The 8,963-nt window shown below is 41.6% G+C and overlaps 1 long non-coding RNA gene across 1 annotated transcript in view; it reads left to right on the top strand.

The window, feature by feature from the left end:
• Window positions 1–7,017, top strand: part of LOC103746329 — a 17,281-nt gene extending 10,264 nt beyond the window's left edge. Inside the window, exons 6-7 of the long non-coding RNA XR_001872815.1 lie at window positions 4,521–4,554; window positions 6,009–7,017. This is a non-coding gene — a long non-coding RNA (zinc finger and SCAN domain-containing protein 16). The remainder of the gene's footprint in view (window positions 1–4,520; window positions 4,555–6,008) is intronic.
• Window positions 7,018–8,963: the final 1,946 nt, after the last annotated feature.

Raw genomic sequence — 8,963 nt, 5'->3', positions numbered from 1 at the left:
TGTAATCATGCTCAGATGCCGAGGAGCTCAGAAGGTGGGCGACTGTGACCAGTGATAGTCATGTATATAGAGATTAGAAATGCATGTGAAAACGTCTCAATGTCAATTGCTTTGGAATGAATTCTTCTGTATGAAAAAATAAAAATAAAAAAAATAATGATTAAAAAACAAAAAACAAACAAAAAAAAAGAAGTAGAATGAACCATTAGGTGGGGCGGGGTGATAATTTTCATGCAGTCTAAGGTAGTAATTTGGACAGCTGGGCAGACAAAGGTGACAGTAGTTGAAAAGAGAAGTAGAAGAGGGATAAATACGTTGTTAAGAGAAGTTAAAAGTAGTGAATTAAACTTTTCTGTGTGTGAATTCGTAGTGAAACATCCAAATACATAAAATCCAGCAGGTAGTTCAGTTTCGATATGTGGTTCTAGATTCAGCACAGAGGTGTGAGAAGAAAGATTTCAGGAGTCCTTCCCCACTAAGTAATAGAAGTCTCAGATGTAGATGAAGTTGACCAGAAGAGTGAATGGAAAGTCCTGAAGATACAGCTCTTTATAAAATTTGGGTAAGGAAAGAAGGTTCTGTAAGGGAGAAGGAGGACTGGCAGCCATAGTCACACCTATCAAGAAAAGAAAAAAACTCAGATGTTCTGGTGAATCACGCTGTTGCGTATATGTGGTGCTGGGAGCCCGGCTCTGGAAGGGAAGAGTAGCAAGTGCTCTAACTACTGAGCTTCTCTCCAGCCCTGCAGAGGAAGTTCCTTTTAAACTTAAAGAGTGAGACCATCTGCTCAAAATTATAAAATACTATTATAGTCCAAATGAATTACTACCTTATATTTTACATACACAGTAATCAGGTTACACCTCACCTGTGACTAAACAACCTGAGGCTAGATGTGGTGGCAGAGACAGGCCAGCGAGTCACACAGTGAGTTCCAGGCCAGACAGGCTACATAGTGAAACCCTGTCTCAAAAATAAAAATAAAATAAGAAAGAAGCAGCAGAAAAGAATGCAGTCACTGGAGAGATTAACAGGACCAAGATGATGACAGGAGTGTGATGGAAAATGGAGGCTGGGGGAGTGGTACACAGCCGTGATCCCAGTACTTGGGAGGCAGAGACAGAAGGATCAGGAGTTCAAAGTCTTCCTTGACTACATAACAAGTTTGAAGCCAGTCTGGGCTACATGAGATTTGTTTCAAAAAAAAAAAAAAAGGAAAAAAGCTAGGGGCAGGGGGAGAGTTAATTACCATTAATTAACTGCTAAAAGGTGCAGACTGTCAACTTTAGTAAACAAATTTGGGAGGCGAGAGGGCCAGTTCACAAAGTAGTTCACAAGAATAATTTAACATGTCACCATGCTAGATTCCATTATGCTGACCACTGGCTGTCTTTTCGGACTCTAAATTCTGTGTGGTCCTTTCGTTTTTCTCTAAATGCTGGTGTATGCATTCTGCTACACTTCTGTTAACCTGAGTCCAGAAAAACACACGCATCTTATACCTAAAATTAAAGAAGTATGTGCATACACTGCCACCAAAATAACCTTTCAAGAGACTGGTTCGGGGCTGAACAGATGGCTCAGTGGGTAAGAGCACTGACTGTTCTTGCAGAAGACCCAGGTTTGAATCCCAGAACCCACATGGCAGCTAACAACCATCCATAACTCCAGTTCCAGGGGATCCGACATCCTCTTCTGACCTCCATGGGCACTGTGTGACAGGGGTGCACTTACCTACATGCAGGCAATACACACATACACATAAAATAAAAATAGTATATGAATTTTTTTTGAAAAAAGAGACTGATGAGGAGTTAAAATATGAGACTCAGGAAATGTAGCAGTCCTGGGGGGACTGAAAACTCTTAGGAAAGTCCAACTGAATATGATTCATAGCAAGGCATACCACCAGCCATCTCCCACAATTTTTATGTGTCCCACACTTTACACCAGAAAATAGCCAAACGTGAAACAAAAACAAAACATCTTGCAAGAATTGCAGCACATACAATTAAAAACTAAACCTTTCGGCTTTCTTGAAAGTACATGATATCTGATCCAAGTCCCCATTTTACAGAGGAATGAATATACCCATAGTGACTTGTCCAAGTCTCCTTGAATTAGAGGCAGAACTGAGATTAGCATCAGAACCTAGGGTGCCCAGAGAAATGTCTTTAAAACTATCTCCTTTTAAAGTAAATGTTTTAAAAGTAAACTTACCATTGAGTAGAAGATTCATTTTCTGCAGGATTTTTTAAAATTTATAATTTTTATTTGAAGTGTATGCGTGTATTGCCTACATGTAGGTAAGTACACCCGTATCGTGCAATGCCAGTGGAGAGGGCTCAGAAGAGGCTGTCAGATCCCTTGGAACTGGAGTTATGGACAGTTGTTAGCTGCCATGTGGGTGCTGGGATTCGAACCTGGGTCTTCTGCAAGAACAACCAGTGTTCTTAACCTCTGAGCCATCTCTCCAGCCCCTCTGCAGTATTTTTTAATCATAAAAACTACATTGTATCCACATTGACAAGGTAGTATTAGACTTGGACCTTGCTGTGGTGGTGAGAGTCACATCCATGTTTATTTAACTGGGAATTATAAGAGCAATCACCTACAATCAAATGATCTTTATATATGACAGAAAAACTGGGATAGCTAAATACCTGAACAACTCTGCAGAACACATGTTAAAGTATTTCAAAAGTAAACAGGGTCTCTTTGGACATTTTTGTTTGTTTGTTTCAATTGTTTGTTAAGATACAGTCTCCCTGTAGCCACAGCTGACCTGAAATTTACCATGTAGACCATGTTGGCCTCCATTTCACAGAGATCCACCTGCCTGTCTCCAGAGTCCTGGGATTGAAGGTGTGCACTAGCACGCCCCGCCTTGTTTGGACATGTGGTAGCCCAGAACACTGACTTTGTCCATTTGCAGCGAGATAACATCAGCCCCTGTAACTGTTCTAGTTTCATCATTCAGCATTCCATCTGCTGTCAAGTGTCAGACTGCACATGAGAACCAAATGGCCTCTGTGGACTTGTCTTCATCTCAGTGACCAGCAGAGCTGAACCTGTCTGATAAGGATGCTTGTTATTATATGTGCCAAAATACCACTGAAAGAACGGCCATGGAAGGAGAATGCTGACCAAAGTATGGCTCGTTTTCTCAGCTCTGAAACAAGGCTCCCTGGAATCACACTAGCCTTGGGAGAAGTTCGCACTTCAGAAACATAAACAAGACCCTCAAAGTTAGTTGGCTAAATAGATTACACTTCCCTGAATTAAGAAAAGTTCACACTGGACAGTTTCCATGCTTTTTTACATGGGTGGTTACAGATGTAAGGGGGAGGTTTATAATTTGGATTGCTAGTTAAGAAAAATTAACACTGTATTTTTTTCAAAAAACATTCAAAACCTGATGAAAGATTTTTCTTCAGCTTTCTTCTGAAGCTGTGGAAGAGGGATGCATCCCAGACTGGTTGGTTATTCTGAAGACAGTCGTTGGACCACTGGTGCTGACTTGGTGTATCTTTTTCTTTAAATGTTCATCTTCATCAGTAATTACCAGAAAGCCAACCAATAGAGACTCCAGTTCATAAAAGAAGCTGTGGGGCTAATACGTTGATGTTGAAAGCATCATTAATGGTAGTGTGGGAGTGTTTATGACCACCCATGACTACCTGGATATTTATTGCCTTACTAACTTCGCCTCTGTCCAGACGCTGTATACATTCCACCAACTGATCATCTGAAGAGTAGGTAAAGAGACACAGATCTGACAAAGAACCAAAGAGCTCCTTGTCTGTCTCAATTTCAACAGTTACCAGCAGAACCAGGACTAGAATCTGGACCTTCTGGCTCCAATCTGATCCTCATGATTTCTGTTTAGGGATAACAGTCATTTAGATTCTAAAACAATATTATCATAGAGAAAATAACAAAACCTTCATAGAAGTCCATTGTCTGATAAAACTAATTACAGGCACCTTAGACACAAGCACACGAGAGAGGGCACTCCATGAATATCAAGGCAGAAAGTAAAGCTACAGTCTCTCACATCCAAACAGTGGGAATACCAGAAGCCCAAGAGGCAGAGTGAGAAAGGCTTCTCCCCTGCAGACCACGGAGTAAGCATGGCTGCCAAGCACTGCAATTTCAGCTCTACAACTGTAGGCGAGTTTATCTCAAAACATTATTATATGGAATGTGGTAAGGTGCAGAAGATCTGGTACGAAGAGGTTATGGTAGTCACAGTGAAGAGCAAATCCGTGCACTCGGTCCTGGCATGAAATGTTCCGGTGGCTCTTACTGTTCATTTCCAGATGAACTACTAAAACTGATCCATAATCAAAGTTCTTGCACAATTGTTATTCTGCGAGTTAGAGTTTGATAGTAGTTTGATCAAATAGGTGGTAGCTTTTAAGCCTTCCAAACCTTCAAGACAGCTATTTTCTTGCAGAATTCAGTTAAACTGTTTATTCGGAATTTGCTGTGTGCCATTCTAAGACTGGGGTTTGGAGTGTGAAAATCAGGAAGAAGGAGAGGATGTACCTAGTTTAGGGGATTAGGGAAACCTTCCTAGAGGAGACAGCATCTGAGAGGGACTGTGGATCTTCTGCTGAGCCACTGGTTCTGAATGTGGCTCCTGGAATGTCTCACCAGGAAACTTACCAGAAGTACAGACTCCAGCTCTGCTCTGGCCTTTCAAGGCAGAAGCTGAAGGTTAGGAGGAACCTAGTTATCTGTTTTAACAAACAACCCAGGTGATTTTTATACATAAAATTTGAACTACTAAGTTAGGATAGTTCTTTGTTTTGAGACAGTGTTGCTATGTAGCCCAGAAAGGCCTCAAACTCATGGTCCTTCTCTCTTAACCTCCCAAGTGCTGAGGTTTAAAAATTTATCCCAGCACTTATACCAGACAATCCAGTCATTTTCTGTTTTCTCTTTCTCCCATGTACCCTGACTCTTGTGATCTCACTCTAACTAATTACTGGGCTCCTGTTGTACTTTGGATGTGATGTGATGTGTACCACCCCCGACCACCTCCAAAAGGCTTGTGTGTTAAAGGCTTGGTCCCCAGCTGGTGGTGGGATGGAAAGGTGATTGGAGCAAAGAGAAACTAAACAATGGGTTTCTACCCTGAGTTCATACTCAAGGTTCTTAGCTGATGGGGTCTCGGTGAAGGAAGTAGGTCACTGAGGTGTGCCCTGGAACAAGATGTATTATTGCTGACTCCATTGGTTGCCCCTGCTTCCTGCCCACCATGGAGTGAACAGCTTTCTTCCACTATAACGTTTCTGTAGTGATGGAACCAGCCAAACATGGGAAACTATGAGCCAAAATAAACCCTTCCAGGTGGTTTTCTCAGGTATTTTGTCACAGAAATAAGAACACTGCACGTACTCTCCCTCTCCAATGGTTTCTACAGTTCTTTCATACTCCAAATTTTATTTTCCTCTCCAGTCATTTTGCCCATTTTTATTCTCACTCATTGCCTGCTTCAGGCCTGCGTGTTTTTCCTGAGTTTTTAACCTCTTTTCCCTCCTCTCGTTGTTTTGTCTCTGGTCTCTGTCCTCCATCATCCTCTGGTCTCTGTCCCTCTGGTCCTTCTGTCCCTTGTTATCCTCTGTCTCTGGTCTCTCTGCTCCTTGTTATCCTTGGCATATTCACAGTCCCCATTTGCCACTGTGCAGTGTCACTAGAAAGTGCCTTGATCTACATATTTGCCTTTTCCTATCAATCTATTATCCAATAAATTATTCTGCGGCTATCCTCCTTCCTGGTCTCCTGGTATTTCTTTCCTATATTGTGACAGTAATGTTATAAAACCAAAATAGTACCAAGTAGGAGGCAATGTGTATTACTCCTCATTATTTTGCAATCATTCCTATTTACGTGTTCTTTCTTCTGTGGGCTTTTCGCTTCTCAGACCTAGAGTAGAATTAGCTCATATACTTTTCATTGCAGGTGCTAAAACCAGGACTGAGCATGAAGAGTCATCATAGGCCCATGGATGTGGATCCTTGGGGATATATACAGCAGAGTTAGCAAAGCTGTCTCTCAGCATCCTGACTCCAAAGATGCTACTGAAAGTCAGGGAAGAGTACAGTGGCAGCAGAGGGGAAGAAGACACTGCAAATGCAGGGACTGTGGGAACCCTTTCAGTTGTAGCTCAGACCTTAGGAAGCACCAGAGAACTCACACTGGGGAGAAGCCCCACAAATGTGACGAGTGTGGAAAAGCCTTCATTCAACACTCACATCTTGTTGGACACCACAGAGTACACACTGGAGTGAAGCCCTATAAATGTAAAGAGTGCGGGAAAGATCTCAGTGGACACACACGTCTTATTCAACATCAGTGAATCCACACAGGTGAAAAACCCTATGAGTGCGGTGAGTGTGGAAGGCCTTTCTGTGTAAGTTCAGCTCTGGTCAGACATCAGAGAATTCATACAGCAATAAGCTCTACTAAAAAGAAGTCACCAAAGTTCTTTAATGCTCAGGCCTAATTAGTTGTCAGAATCTGCCTTAGAGACCATGAGTGTCCTTAATGTGGGCAAAGCTTCAGTCATCAGTAAAAACTCTGACCCAGAGACTCCGTTTTATTTCTAATTTAGTTCAGTTTTTTGAGAAGCATCAAGAGTCATTTCAGAAGGCTTTAACCTGATGTATTAGCTTATACATATGATATAATCTTAATTACCACTCTTGAGAAGCTAAGGCAGGAGGACTGCCCTGAGTTGAGGGCCAACCTAGGCTTCAGAAAGACTGTCTTTTTTAAAAAAAGGCTGACAACATTACTCACTTGTTTTAACCCAAGATTGATGTTGCTGTTTGGACATGAACTCGGCCATTCAGTGTATGACACCAGGTAAGACATTCAGCTTTTCTCTGCCTTTGTTTTTCCTCGGTGATAAGAGAGGCCCATCAGCTATGTTTTGACAAGTTAAGATTGATAAAAGTCATCTTTGAAATTAAAAACTAAACCAATGCTAACTGCTTTCCACCATGACTGCCAGCCTAAGTATTCCTTTTTTAAATTTTGAAATTGGGGGTGTGGTTATTTTGTAGAATTTTGTTTGCAGTGATAAAGAATCAGGAGGCATGGGAAGGGAAAGCAGTAAGTGGTCAGTAGGACTGCTTGGAAGGGTGATAGAATGGGTTGAGGAGCCATACTTTGGATAAGCCACTTTTCTGGATCTTGGGCCATTGTATACTGCAGAAGATGGGGAGAAGTTGGTCTAGAACTGAACTGTCTGATGCAGTACAGAGTGTCCACACATGACCATATCTGCTGCAGTGTGGAGTGCCTACACATGGCTATATGAATTAAAACCAAGTGGAACATTCACTGTCTCAGTGGCACTAGCCACATCAAAGACTGGACACTCCAAATACAAAACATGGATTGTGAGCCAACATGATGCTACAAATGTAAAGTTCCATAGCTGACTTTACAGGATGAGTGGTAGTCAAAGCACAGACAGTCAACACAGTTTGTTCAGCATCCCACAGGGGGAAAGGCCCTTCTGATACAATACACGAACTTTTATAAAACCTTTTTTTTTATTTCATTTTTATTTTATGTGTATTGCCTGCATGTATGTAAGTGCACCTATGTCATGCAATGCCTACAGAGGTCAGAAGAGGGCAATGGATCCCCTGGAACGCAAGTTATAGACAATTGTTAGCTACCATGTGGGTGCTGGTAACCAAATCCAGATCCTCTGCAAGAGCAGCCAGTGCTCTTAACCACTGAGCCATCTTTCTAGCCCCACAAAAACTTTCAAGTCATTGTATAAAGTTACTTTGGGGAGTATGTATGAGGTGCCTCTGAAACAAATAAAATTCATATTTAGACTTTACTAATAAGGAAGGTTGATGCTAAGACATTCTTCCTAAAAGAAACAGTTTTCATGTCATCTGAACCGGCCCCACTTTTTTAATTAAATGTCTACTCTGGAAGTCACCTATCGACTAATACATTCTTAAATGTCAACTTTCACACTAATACCATATTCAATGGTTTACTATAGTATTTGAGCAATTTTCAAAGCATTTGAAACATTTGAGAAAGAGATTTCCTAATGGTCACAAAGAGAAAAAATTGCTTAATTTTTAGTTTTTGAAATATCTTTATTTTACAAGTAAAGTCAGGTGTTTAACAAATAATAACATTTACCTTGGGTGTTCCTGAGACACTATGACACTTGGAAACTGTTCAGTCTTTAAAGGGGAAGCTCATGGCTGTGATTTTATTCTTTGAACTTAGAGCAGCATCTGCAACAAGGAGAAAGATAATCAGTGGCTGCGACATAGGCCTCCTGGAGTGCTCGGACATGCATCTTCCTCTCTGTCACACAACACTTCAGTCCCGCTAGCAGTTCTCAACACCTATTACAAAGGGCTATTCTGCACTTGGAAAGGCTGTGTGGAGTTTGGAGCAGAACCACCAGCTTTGGTGTTAACACAAAATTACCAGCACAGTCTTTACCACTGTATAGGTGATGGAAAGACTCAAGGAAGGACTGAAAACAGTAGGCCCAGGGACATCCCAGAATAATATAGGCAAGAGAAGAAAGGTGAGTGAATGTGGGATACCTACAGCAGAAAGGCAAAGGTGGAAGATCAAAGGAGTTGGGGCTGGGAAATAGCTATGGGCAAAGCACTTGCTTTGCAAACACAAAGACCTGAGTTTAATGCCCAGAACCCATGTTTAAAAAAAAAAACAGGTGTGATGTACACTTGTAGTCCCAGCACTGGGGAAGCTGGGACTTGCAGATGGTAGGGTTCACTGGCCAGCCAGCCTAGCCTCCTTGGCAAGTTCTAGCAAGTTGTTATGAGAACCTGTCAAAAAAAAAAAAAACAGGCATCATGAGGAATGACACCCTAGGTTGTCCTTTTATCATCAAAAGTCACGGCAGAAACTCCAGTGGGAAAGAAAAGCACTGAGTCCAG

Source organism: Nannospalax galili, unplaced genomic scaffold (genome assembly GCF_000622305.1).
Source record: "Nannospalax galili isolate Female #2095 unplaced genomic scaffold, S.galili_v1.0 scaffold2324, whole genome shotgun sequence".
Taxonomy (NCBI): Eukaryota; Metazoa; Chordata; class Mammalia; order Rodentia; family Spalacidae; genus Nannospalax; species Nannospalax galili.
The sequence above is the reverse complement of the archived record's forward strand: the minus strand, read 5'-3'. Positions and strand labels throughout refer to the sequence as shown.